General features: G+C 45.0%; 1 protein-coding gene across 4 annotated transcripts in view; it reads right to left on the bottom strand.

Annotated features, from left to right (window-relative positions):
* The window catches only part of GSG1L (GSG1 like), a 254,575-nt gene that overhangs the window by 116,874 nt on the left and 124,184 nt on the right, over positions 1 to 13,517 (bottom strand). Inside the window, exon 1 of one of the 4 annotated variants that reach the window (XM_045164242.1) lies at positions 6,802 to 6,926. The exons of the other annotated variants lie outside the window; for them this stretch is intronic. The gene's annotated coding sequence lies outside the window, so the exon portion shown is untranslated. Of the gene's footprint in view, positions 1 to 6,801; positions 6,927 to 13,517 lie in introns of those variants that run through there. 4 annotated transcript variants of the gene reach the window in all.

Raw genomic sequence — 13,517 nt, 5'->3', positions numbered from 1 at the left:
ATTATTCAATTGGTCTGGTATGTATGTATGTGCTCAGCCACTCAGTCGTGTCCAGCTCGCTGTGACCTAGCTGCCAGGCTTCTCTGTCCATGAGATTTTTCAGGCAAGACTACTAGAGTGGGCTACCACTTCCTCCTCCAGGGGATCTTCCTGGCTCAGGGAAGATCACACTCAGGGACACACACTCAAACTTGTGTGTCCTAAGTCTCCCGAATTGCAAGTGGATTCTCTACCACAGAGCCATCAGGGAAGCGCTTCAGTTGAGCTAAAGAATAAGCAAAACCGTATAATGTATCTTGAGAAAGCAACTTGTGGTAAAACAATGAGCATAGGAACAAGCAAGTGAATGTTAAACAGGGAAGTCAGGAAATAGGTTCTCTTTGAAGGAAGGAGCTGGGACCTGGATTTTTAGGACATTCAGGGCTTCAACACTAACAGTAATTTTCGTTAAGTTGGTGATTGGCAGGACTTCCCTGGTGGTTCAGTGGCTAAGACTCCGCATTCCCAACTTCAAGCGACCCAGTTTCAATCCCTGGTCAGGGAACATGTGCCGCAACTAAGAAGATCCCATGAGCCGCAACCAAGACCCAGTGCAGTCAAATAAATAAATATTTTTTAAAAGAAATTGGTGATTGGATGTTCATTGCATTTTCATTATTAGTACTTTGAACTTATTTTCATAAATAGTCTTTTGTATCTATTCCAATATTTAATAAAGTCAGGTATTTTTAATAAGGAAAATGATAGGGCTTCCCTGGTGGCTCAGTGCTAAAGAATCCACCTGCCAATGCAGGAGACACAGGTTCAATCGATCCCTGATCCAGAAAGATCCCACATGCCACGGAGCAGCTAAGCTCCTGCACCACAACTACTGAGCCTATGCTGTACAGCCGGCAAGCCGCAACTCCTGAATCTGTGTTCTAGCTACTGAAGCCCATGCACCTAGAGGCTGTGCTCTGCAGCGAGGGAAGCCATGGCAATGAGAAGCCTGTGCACCACAACTAGAGAGTAACCCCTGCTCATCGCAACTCGAGAAAACCTGTACATAGCAACAAAGACCCAGCACAGTCAAAACTAAATAAATAAAACAGTGCTGAATAAATGTATTAATGAGTTAATTTTTTAAAAAAAACAAGGAAAACAATAATTAGGGTAAGTTAGAGCAGAGGTTGGCAAACTATGCTCCCTGGGCCAAGTCTGGCCCCTGTCTTATTTTTACAAATAAAGTTTTATTGGAACACAGCCACGTCCATTTGTCCATGCATTGTCTGTGGCTCTCACACTGCAGTGAAAAAGGTGAGTAGCTGCAACAGAGATCGTAGGCTCACAAAGCCAACGTTTACTATCCGCATATTTGCTACCTGGCCCCTTTGCAAAACATTTTTGCTGAACCCTAGGCTAGAGCAATGAGCCAAACTCATACACTGATTATTTTCAATGTTTTCCCTTTTTAAAAAAAATTTTTTAAAGTGATACATGCTCATTGTGAAGATTTTGAAAAACATAGAAGCATGAAAAAAAAAATAACACTTTTCCATATAAGGTCACCACCCAGCAATAACCATTAGGAAAATTGGGAGATATTTCCTTCCTTTTTTATGCATCTGTATATCTCTCTGCTCCATAACCAAGAGCACGCTGATTATAAAATTTTGTATCCTGCTGCTTTCACTCAATATCATCTTAGAAGCATTTTTTTTCCTGTGTGGCTTAATTACATTCCATTTTTGCCATTATAAGTAATGATGCGATTAGTATCCTTGTACACACATTTTTGTTGACAATATGAAATATTGTCCATATGAAATATTATATAGTCATCCAAAATGAATTCTTCAAGGAATTCTGAATGATATAGAGACTGTTGCAGCTGCATTATTTATACCAGCAAAAAGACTGGAGAAAAGATGAATGGGATGGCAGTGGGAGAATCATTATATGAACTTGGTACATCGTTGGATGGAATAGTCTGTAGCTACTAAGAGTGATGAACATAAAGAATGCAAAAATGGCTATCTTTCAGAGCCTCAGTTTCTTCCACTGCAAAGTGGAAACAATACCTTTCAGAGACTTTTAGGAGGATTAAAGGACATGCTGCTCTGGAAGCACCTAGCACAAAAATAATAATATGGGACTTCCTTGAGGGTCCAGTGGTTAAGACTGTGATTCCAATGCAGGGGGCGAAGGCTCGATCCCTGGTCAAGGAACTAAGATCACACGTGCTTCATGAAGTGGCCAAGTAAATACACATTTAAAAAAATAGATAAATAAATACAATCCATCCATCTAAAATAAAAACAGTATATAAACAGGTAAAAGGATATGATCAGGCTGATAAGTCAATCCTGCATGCTGCGTGCTCATGTGCTCTGCTAAGTCGCTTCAATCGTGTCCAACTCTTTGTGACCCTATGGACTGTAGTCTGCCAGGCTTCTCTGTAAATGGGATTCTCCAGGAAAAAATACTGGTGAGGGTTGCCATGTCCTCCTCCAGGGGATCTTCCCAACCCAGGGATCCAACCCATGTCTGTTTTTTCTCTTGCGTTGCAGGCAGATTCTTTACTGCTAAGCTGTGGGGGAAGCCCCCAGCTGCTGAATTTCTGAAGATCGACCGTGGCTACATCCACACCTAAGTGAAAATAACCAGCATCTGGCAGGGACCCGGGCAAAGTGGCAGAAGGCAGTTTTCCAGCTCAACTTTGCAGCCCTGTGATGACTATTCACATACCATTTGTGTGATAATTGAAGGACTATGATCGCAAATGGGCTTTGATGAGAACCCACCAGCAAACAAAAAAAAAAGCAAATGGCTCTTGACTACAGACAGAACTGAGCTGCTACTACATAGGTATTGATCAAAGCTGAGGCAGACCGAGAGGAGTGACAGGGCGACTCTCTCTCCCCCAGAGGATGTATGTGCGTGCACGTGTGCACACACACATGCACACACGCACACACCAAGTTGGTTTCAAAAACAGGAAGGAAGGAGGGATGGGGTGGGGCCTGGATATGGGGCCTGCTGCCAGGGAGGTCTAGTGATTTAGGGAGGGTTTGCCAGACTCCTATTTCAGTTAAAGAAATATTTGAAAGCAAAGAAATCCATGAACAGCAGGAGGCCTTGTGGGGTCACAAAGAAAGATCAGTCATACAGGGCAGGGTAGTGAGCAAACAAACCACAGAGGAGTCAACTAACCACCTGGGCTCATAGGCTGCACCAGTCCCTTTTCGCACTGCACCAAGAATATTTACCGAGCGCCCGCTATATGCCGGGCGCTGATCAAGGTGCTGGGAATGCAGCTGTTTCATTCAAAACAATGAGTCTGCTCTCTTGGGGAAACTGACAATAAACAAGCTTTAGCATTGTTGACTCAATGGACATGAGTTAGAGCAAACTCCGGGAGAAGGACAGGGAAGCCTGGCCTGCTGCAGTCCATGGGGTGGCAAAGAGTCAGACATGACTTAGCAACTGAACAATAAGTCAATGAATCTTGTAATAATCTATAATGGAAAAGAATCTAAAGCTGTACACCTGAAACGAACACAATATTGTAAATCAACTATGGGTGTGTGTGCTCAGTCATGTCCTACTTTTTGCAACCCTATGGACTGTAGCTCGCCAGGCTCCTTTGTCCATGGGATTCTCCAGACAAGAATGCCAGAGTGGGTTGCCATTTCCTACTCCAGGGGATCTTCCCAGCCCATAGACTGAACCCACGTCTCTTGCATCTCCTGCCTTGACAAGTGGATTCATTACCACTGCACCACCTGGAGAGCCAATAAATTTTAAAATTAAAAAAGAAAGAAGTAAATGAGATCATTTCAGAGAGTGCCAACCAGAGCAGAGTGGCTGGGGGCACAGACTCTGGAGCCAGGCAGCCTGGGTTCAAATCCTGACTCTGTCACTTCCTAGGTGGGGATGTTGGGCAAGTCGTTGAAGTTCTTTGTAGTGAATGCTATCTGTGCTCTTCCCATATCACTGGCTGCCCTAAATGTGGACCACTAAATGTTCATGTGGCTTCACACTGCCCTCTTCTGCAGATGCCCTTGACCCAATTACAGCCACCTCACCTGGAAGATCACGTTCATTTCCTAACTCTTAGGGCAGCCAATGAGAGGGAAAGGCCCTCCCTTGGCTAAAGATGGGACCAGTTCCATGGTGCAATTTATGCTCTGAAGCTTCCCGTGGGATCAGATTGAAGCCTTAGCAGCATCATGCTTCCTTCACTGCCCTTCTCCTGAAAGTACCTCCTGCACCTGAATCTGTACCTTAGGCTGTGTTTCTAGGGAACCTAGCTGAAGACACTCATTCTTATCAGTAAATGGAGGCCATGATGGCATTTCTAACTAGGAATTGTTGAAGACTAAATGAGTCGATCTATTTCTTTTTCCCTCTCAAGCTACTGAGATATAGTAGACATTATAACATTGTGTAAGTTTAAGATATATAATGTGATGATTTGATATACCTGTGCGTGTCCAACTCTTTGCAACCCCATGGACTATAGCCCGCCAGGCTCCTCTGTCCATGGGATTTCCCAGGCAAGAATACTGGAGTGGGTTGCCGTGCCCTCCTCCAGGGGAATCTTCCCAATCCAGGGATCAAACCCACGTCTCTTATGTCTCCTGCATTGGCAGGCAGGCTTTTTACCACTAATGCCACTTGGGAAGCCCTTTGATATACACATATATTATGAAATGATTACCACAATAAGGTTAGTATATTTTTAAGGTCTTATAATAGCACATTATAAGTCTTATTTAAGCATTCATAATTATTAATGAAGAAAAATTGTTCAAAGCAAAATAAGTGTCTAAGGAGCTACATTCATTAGAAGTGTCCAGGGAAAACATCTATGAGGAGGTGACATTTGAGCTATGTTCTGAGTGATGAAAAGGCATCAACTAAGTGAAGAGCTGGATGAAGAGAAATCCACACACAGCAAGTGCAAAAGCTCCATGGTGAGAAAAAGTCTTGCTAAGTGTTTTGTTCCTGTAACAGAAAGGTGGGTGTGCCTGGAACCTCAAAGGGTTTGAAGTAAAGTAAAAAGTTAGTCTCACAGTCGTGTCTGACTCTTTGCAATCCCAAGGACTGTAGCCTGCCAGGCTCCTCTGTCCATGGAATTCTCCAGGCAAGAGATTGGAGTGGGTTGCCATTTGTAGGCTAATCTGATTTACACTGCAGATCACTCTGGTTGATAAGAATGGATTTGTTGGGTGCTTAACAAATACTTACTGGTGGCTTATTTTGTGCAGGGCAGTATAACAAGAATTTGGAAGGCGTCAAAGGTGAACCTCACATCAATGGGTCGTGTCCAGAAGAGGCAGCGAGGCTTGGCATCAGAACTGCAGAATCTAGGGACTTCCCTGGTGGTCCAGTGGTTAAGAATCTGCCTTGCAGTGCAGGCGATGTGGGTTTGATCCCTGATCAGGGAACTAAGATTCCACATCACATGGGACAACTAAGTCATCATGCCACAACCACTGATCCCGCAAATGAAGATCCCACATGCAACAATTAAGACCCAACACAGCCAATAATAAATAAAAACTTTAATGTACTTTTAAAAAGAACGCTACAATCTAGAAAGTGCTGATAGAGAGGGAAAGGTGAAACCTGGAGGAGCCTAGGGGTGGAAGGCTCCTGGACCATAAAATACAGCGGCAGGAATGTAGATGTGAAGAGAAAGTGAAGGTATTCCAGGTAGATGGAACGGAATGTGCAAAGGCAGAGAGGTGGAGAAGGAGATGGTTGAGAGAGTTTAAAAGTCCAATTAACCTAGAACACAGGATGCCTTAATCTTTTGAAGCCAGAGAGAGGAAGTGGAGCCAGACTATGGGAACTCCTGGGTGCTGGGTAAGAACTTGACCCAAGGCAGTGCAGAACTATTCACGAAGTTTTGAAGAGATAAGTATTAAACCATCTGTTTTCTGCATACTGAAATACAAAATTTATAACAACTTCTTTTAGTTGAAAGGGATAGAAAATAAAACCCCAATAGACTTAAACAGAAGACTCATTTATCAGCTGCAAATATAAAGGCAGGTCTAGCTTCAGGCACAACTGAAGTTCAGATCTGGTCTTCTCTCTTATGGTTCCACTTCCCACTTTGTGACTTGGGTCTTAGACTCCTGGCAGTAGCAAGAATGCTGCTGGCGGCCCCCAGGCCAGTGGAGTATTGGCAAGTCAGTTCTCAGGGGAAAATGGTCCCTGATTTACAGCAAATACTTCCAGTTGAGAGCTTCTTGGAAAGCAAGGAGATCAAACCAGTCAATCTTATAGGAAATCAACCCTAAATACTCTTTGGAAGGACTGATGCTGAAGCTAAAACTCCAATATTTTGGCCACCTGATGCGAAGAGCCGACTCATTGGAAAAGACCCTGATGCTGAGAAAGATTGAAGGTAGAAGGAGAAGAGGGTGACAAGATGAGATGGTTGGATGGCATCATCAATTCAGTGGACATGAACTTGGGCAACCTCAGGGAAATGGTGCTCCCTTGATGACAAGTGCTCACTTGATGACTGAACAACAACCACAACTTCCACTGTGGCTAATTTTGAGCTACCAGTACGGTGTCACTGAATGTCAAGTTGAGAAGAGGTGTAAATGAGCTCTCAAAGACATCTAAACAGGCCTAGCACACTTAGGCCTATATCCTCCCACCTGCAAATCCACGGGCACGGGAGCCTTCCCCAGGGGTTGCAGCAGATATTTCAGTACATCTCATTAACCTCTGTATGGTCCTAGGTCCATCTCTGTCTTTTTAAAAAGTACTTATTTATTTGGTTGTGTTGGGTCTTACCTGTGACACTCGGGATCTTTTCCAGCTGTGGCACGTGCTTAGTAGTTGAGGCGCATGGACTTAGTTGCTCCGAGTCACGTGAGATCTTAGTTCTGTGACCAGGCTCAAACCTGTGTCCCCTGCATTGGAAAGTGGATTCTTAACCACCGGACCAAGAGGGAAGTCCCATGGGTCCATCTCTTGATCCACTGCCATGATAAGGGTACTATCTATGATGGCGTAGGCCTGAGTTTCATGCTCCAGCCTCAGCCTCAAAGCACTCAGCCTAAACACAGGAAGGGATTGGTACCATGGAACACAGGAGGGGATTGGTATCAAGGAAAAATATCCAGAGCATGGTTACCAGAGAAGGGATGCTGGGTGTGAGCCAACATAAAAGATTGCTAAGCTCACATGAGAAAATAGCCATGAAACTCTGTAAACTGGGAAACTCTGTGTAACTTTCCTAACTTGCTAGCTATTTTTATTCTTGGTCTGGTGCTCCAAGCTGCTGATACATCTGATTTCAAGGGCCATAAAATGCCATAGGAGACACCTCCGGGAGCATGTGGTCTTGAGATGAATGATTCACTACTCCATTTTCTTTACCCACGGCAGACATGGCTAATGGATCACAGCACTCTCCCATAGAGCCCGGGAGGTGCTCACAGTCCTTCTCCCCTCAGCTGTCCAGGCAGGCACTACCAAGTGAACAGAGAAGAAATGAAAGATGGAATCCTTTTGTTATCCTTCATTTAGCCCACTTCCATCATGAACCAGCATGGGAAAAGGTCCAGAGAAGGGTGCAACTGCCCCACTTCACTGAGCAAGTCATTAGCAGAGCTTGGGGACACCTCGAGTCTTCCAATTTCTAATTAATCCTGGTAATATCCAAGATGACTCATATGGAGGGATGAGTCAGGGGCAAAGAAAGTTTGAGGGTGTGGAGATATTCAAAGTGGAGATGGCTTCCCACTTCTGTTAGAATAAACTCCAAATTCTTTTTTTTTTTTTAATGTTTATCTATTTGGCTGCACTGGATCTTAGCTGAAGCATACAGGACCTTTTACTTGGGGTATATGGGATCTAGTTCTCTGACCAGGGTTCACACTTGGGCCCCCCACATTGGGAGAATGGAGTCTTAGCCCCTGGACCACCAGGGAAATCCCTCCAAATTCTATAGTATAGAGTTCAAGGCTTTCCATAGGCGGTCCCTGCCTTTCTCTCTGATTTCATCTCCTACAAATCTCCCTTCGCACTCCAGGCTCTGGCCATCCCATCCTTTTGTTCCTCAAAACATGCCAAGCTCAGCTGCTGCTCAGCGCCTTTGAGAGATTTCCTTCACCAGCAGCTCCAGACTAATATCCCACCAGCTTAGCTCCCAAATCCCACAGAAGGAGATCACCCCTTTTCCACTGAGTGCAGCAAAAGCCCCAAGCCTGCATCTCATCAGCCTATTAGCATCCAGAACCCACTGTGGCAGCCAAGAAGATGGAAAACTGACTGGCCAGGCATGGATCCTGAATCCCTGGAGAGCACAGTCAGCCTCACCCTGACCACAAAGACTGACAGGGATGGAGAGGTGGCTGCCCATGGGGAAATAAAAGCACGCTGGCAAAGGAAGGGAAGACGGGCTCCAAAGACACTCTAGTGGATAATGGAGAGTCCGTGTCATTTGGTTTTCACCCGGAAGGAAGAACTTGAGAGACAGGATGTTTAGATGTTTATTTTCCAGGATCAAGAACAAATGGTGCAGAGTAAGTGGGTTTATACCATCTCTCCGGATGAGGGTCATCCTACCCCTCACTCCCACACCCTGCAGATGGTATATTCAGAGAGGGCTGCACTGGGGAAATATTGGGGAATCTTGATGGGGGTGGGGGGAACAGAGGGACATTTTAAGCCATGATCAGAATGTTTCCCTTTGATAGCTATTGAGGCCTTACGTTATCATTGTACTTGAAAAGGATCACACACAAGAAAAAAAAAAAGAGGGAGACAGAGGGGAAGAGAGATCTCTCATGTTTTATTTTAAGATACCCCCGCCAAGCCCTGAATAGCCAACATGTGCATCCATGCCCCTGTAGCATTCAGACTTAGTGGTGCTATGATCAATGAGCAATGTCTGCCATGAGCAGAGGAGTGGGCAACAGTGGTATGCCTGCTGTGTCTTTGCTGACACTAGTCTACCAACTTTCTTGGACTGTCGCATGGCTGCCTAAGGCCAAAAAGATTCCCACCTGGACCTGATCTGTCAGCACACCAGGCTGACTTAATTAAAGTGAGCAGAATTACCAAGTCATTATTTAACAGATCTAAAGCGTTTTCAGAAGTCCTTGGGAGCAGGTACCCACTCCAGGGAACGGCTATGCTTTCTGTCCTCCGCCCAGGCTGCGTGGCTTTCTCCCTTTTATCATCTCTCCTGTTGCAAGTGTTTTCCCCGTTTGCGAACTGATCTCGGAAAATGGGAATGAGACATGTTTTGCTCGGGAAAATGCAGAGCAGCCCGAGGAGCGTGGGCTGGCCACTGGGTACAGCCACCATGCCGGGGAGCTGCTGTTCATCACTGCACGCTCCTGTCACGCTCCCAGCGACAGCCTGCAGGAGCCTTGTGAAGGGCTGAAAAGCCCTCAGGGAACCTGTAATTAAATCCCAGAAGATTGCCAGTTCTCCTGCTGGTAAGGGGAGAAAAGAGCAAGGCACAGCAGGCGTGTCCAGACAGAGCCGAGCACAGACAGCTAGCTCGGGCAGAGGCAGCTCAGGCTGCAGGGGCCAAGAGCAGATGACGTGGGGGAGCTGGGGATACATTCAGTCACAGGGAACGAGGGGCCAGATGCAAGCAAGTGATTTCTGGCTGGGCCCAGTCTGAGAAGGAAACTGTGTGGAAAGAAATCAGCCCAGGTCCCTATCCATTCTAAAATCCTATAAGCCATCAATCTATTAATACCTGGCAAACAAACATTGGCTGTGACCAGAGCCACTTTTCAGAGCATAAATCTGATTGTATCATTCCCTTGCTCCCATCTCAGGTCTGATGGTCAGCTGATATACAGCCATTCTGATGGCTCAAATACTAAAATCCTTTCTTTTTGGCCACATCGAGCAGCAGGTGGGGATCTCAGCTCCTCGACCAGGGATCAAACCCAAGCTGCCTGCACTGGAAACGAGGGATCTTAACCACTGGACTGCCAAGGAAGTCCTGCAGTACTTTCAGATCAAATACGTTTATACAGGTAAATAGGTGCTATCTGGAGCACCACCTCCCCGCCCCCAGTGTTCACCCTACAATATACACTGTCCCTGCCCCTCTCCAAGACCCTTAGTTTTGCCTTCCAAGACTTGCTGCAGCACCCTGGCCATGTCTGTTCTTCCATTGGTGCCTGAATGTTATTTAAAAACTTTGAATATCACTCACCACTATTTAAAATCTATAGTCCATGGCTCAGAGGCAAAGAATCCCCTGTGATGCAGGAGACACAGGAGATGTGGGTTCAACCTCTGAGTTGGGAAGATTCCCTGGAGGAGGAAATGGGACAGAGGAGTCTGGTGGGTTACAGTTCCATGGACAGAGGAGTCTGGTGGGCTACTATCCAAAAGGGTCGAAAAGAGTTGGACATGACTAGAGAGACTTAGCACGCTATGAAGTGAAGTGAAGTGAAAGTCGCTCAGTCATGTCTGACTCTTTGCAACCCCATGGATAGTCCATGGAATTCTCCAGGCCAGAATACTGGAGTGGGTTGCCATTTCCTTCTCCAAGGGATCTTCCCAACCCAGGGATCGAACCCAGGTCTCCCGCATTGCAGGCAGATTCATTACCAACTGAGCCACCAGGGAAACCCTAGCACACTATGGAGAACCTTAAAAATTGGAAATTTTTGTTCCAATTTTGTATGGAATTCAAAATGGAAATTCCTTAAAAAGCTAAAAATAGAGCTACCATATGATGCAGCAATCCCACTCCTGGGCATATATCCAGAGAAAACCGAAACTCAAAAGAATGCATGTCCCCCAGTGTTCACAGCAGCACTATTTACAATAGCCAGGACAGGGAAGCAAACTAAATGTCCATTAACAGAGTAATGGATAAAGAAGACAATGGAATATTATTCAGCCATAAAAAGAAACTAAATAGTGCCACTTGCGGAGATGTGGGTGGACCTAGAGACTGTCCTACAGAGTGAAGTAAGTCAGAAAGAGAAAAACAAATATAGTATAACAACACTTATATGTGGAATCTAGAAAAATGGTACAGATGAACTTATTGGCAAAGCAGAAATAGTCACAGGTGTAGAGGACAAACTTATAGTTACCAAGGTGGGAAGGGGGATGAACTGGGAGATTGGGATTGACATATATACACTGCTGCTGCTGCTGCTGCTGCTGCTGCTGCTAAGTCACTTCAGTCGTGTCCGACTCTGTGCAACCCCATAGACAGCAGCCCACCAGGCTCCCCCATCCCTGGGATTCTCCAGGCAAGAACACTGGAGTGGCTTGTCATTTCCTTCTCCAATGCATGAAAGTGAAATGTGAAAGTGAAGTCACTCAGTCGTGTCCAACTCCTAGCAACCCCATGGATTGCAGCCTACCAGGCTCCTCCATCCATAGTATATACACTACTATATATAAAATAGATAACTAAAGAGAACCTGTTTATTTAGCACAGGGAACTCTACTCAGCGATCTGTGGTGACTTAAATGGGAAGGAAATCTAAAAAAAGAGGGGATATATGTATACACATAACTGATTCATTTTGCTATAAAGCAGAAACTAACATACTGTAAAGCAACTATACACCAATTAAAATTTAAAAAAACAAAGTGCATAGCCTTTCATCTGGCATATTATTTTATACTCTCACTCCTACTAACTTTTCCAGCCTTATCTCCCACAACACAAGCACCATGAACCCCAGCAAGATAAATTCCCCATTATTCCCCAAGCAAGACAAAACAAGGCAAAATCTCCCTACTTAGATTTCTATCTCCCTCATCTTTCCCGCAAAACTCCTATTCATCCTTCACAAGCCTTCGCAATTGTATCCTAGTTCATATAAGTGGGGGCTCCTCCGATAGCTCAGTTGGTAAAGAATCCTCCTGAAATGCAGGAGACCTGGGTTCGATTCCTAGGTTGGGAAGATCCCCTGGAGAAATGAAAGGCAACCCACTCCAGTGTTCTGGCCTGGAGAATTCCATGGACGGTATAATCCATGGGGTCACAGAGTCAGACACGACTGAGCGACTTTCACTTCATATAAGTGAGTTACCTGCCAGTTGAGAAACTGGCTTGATCACTTGGATTCAGCTCTGTGTTTAATCAGTTTTCTGTCTTGATTTCTTTTCCAAGATCCTGCTTTGATGATGTGCCTTAGACTGTAGCCCTCTCCTAAGATGAAGACTCTGCCTTTATCATATCTGTCACCCATTTTTTTTTTTTTTTTGGCAGCAGCAAAAGACAGGAAGGGAAACCAAAGCATCAGAATGCCATGGTATCCAATTACTCAAGCCAACCCCGTAAAGACCACCAGAAGAGTATCTTCTGCCTTCCCTCCATCCACTATATCCTCTAATCAGCTGTGCTGATGAACAGAACATATAAAACAAATATATCAACATTACATTTATTTACCCTTGTTGTGACCATGCCTGTACACATCTCCTTTATCCATCACCCATCCTTTCCACCCTGAAAATGACTTATTTCTCTCTCCTTTACATTACTCTAGTTCCCCCATCTCTCTTGGGCACAAGAATGTCAAAACTGCAGTTTTCCCCTCTTTATCATGCCTGTGTCTCCAAGTATCTTGCTGCACAAGACATTTGTCTATTTCCATTGATCCAATATATTCTATTTCTCCCAAAAAACATGCCTATAAAATATTTTCTAACACACATGGCCATAAAACTATACTTTTTTTCCTTCACATACCTATAACCAAATACCTTTTATGTACTTACTACTTAACAAGTAGAGTAGATTGGCACCCAATTAACATTACCCATCAATTCTAGAGGAATATGGGACTGTCTGATGCAGATGCTGGCCTAGATTCCCAGTCTCTGTGACTCTCTAGGTCCTTTCCTTTGTTCGCTCTGCATTCTGCTTTCTCTCGTGACTCAAGCCTTCAGCACTGCCCACTGGACAGCTCCCCAGCACCATTTACCCCAGGATTCAGAATCCAAGGGTGGATGGCACTCAGTCCTACACACCGGCCTTCTCCCCAAACACAGACAGATGGAGATATCCCATATTTATCCTCTTGAATCTCCTCATCCCCCCTCATTCTCCACAACTGATTCAACATATAATCATTTAAGCATACTCTTTGCATATACAGATTTGACAAACTGGACCAGTATTTACTTGCTGGATGAAGCCTAGTGCTGGGGGATGGGCTGGACATGATCAGCAAGCTTTGTTCTGCTGCCTCTGGCTAGGATCAGGCTCTATGTGGCATTCACCACACCACAGCCATCTGGGCAGCTCTTGCTTAGCTCCCATCTCTGTTCCTGCACCCCCAAGAGGCTCCAGACACCCCCCAGGATAAGTACCACATCTCACTTCCAAATTCCTGATACTCTCACCAATGCTCTGCCCTATAGCAAATGGGGAAGACTTCCAAAATCCATGGTACATGGCATGCTACAGGAAAGTTCCAAAAGACCAACAGCAAATACTATCATGGAAACCATTTGTCCAGGGACATTCAGAAGGAGTGCCATGGTGGCTAAGAGCACAA

The sequence above is a fragment of the Bubalus bubalis genome, chromosome 24 (genome assembly GCF_019923935.1).
Source record: "Bubalus bubalis isolate 160015118507 breed Murrah chromosome 24, NDDB_SH_1, whole genome shotgun sequence".
Taxonomy (NCBI): Eukaryota; Metazoa; Chordata; class Mammalia; order Artiodactyla; family Bovidae; genus Bubalus; species Bubalus bubalis.
This window is presented reverse-complemented; position numbering and strand designations above follow the sequence as displayed.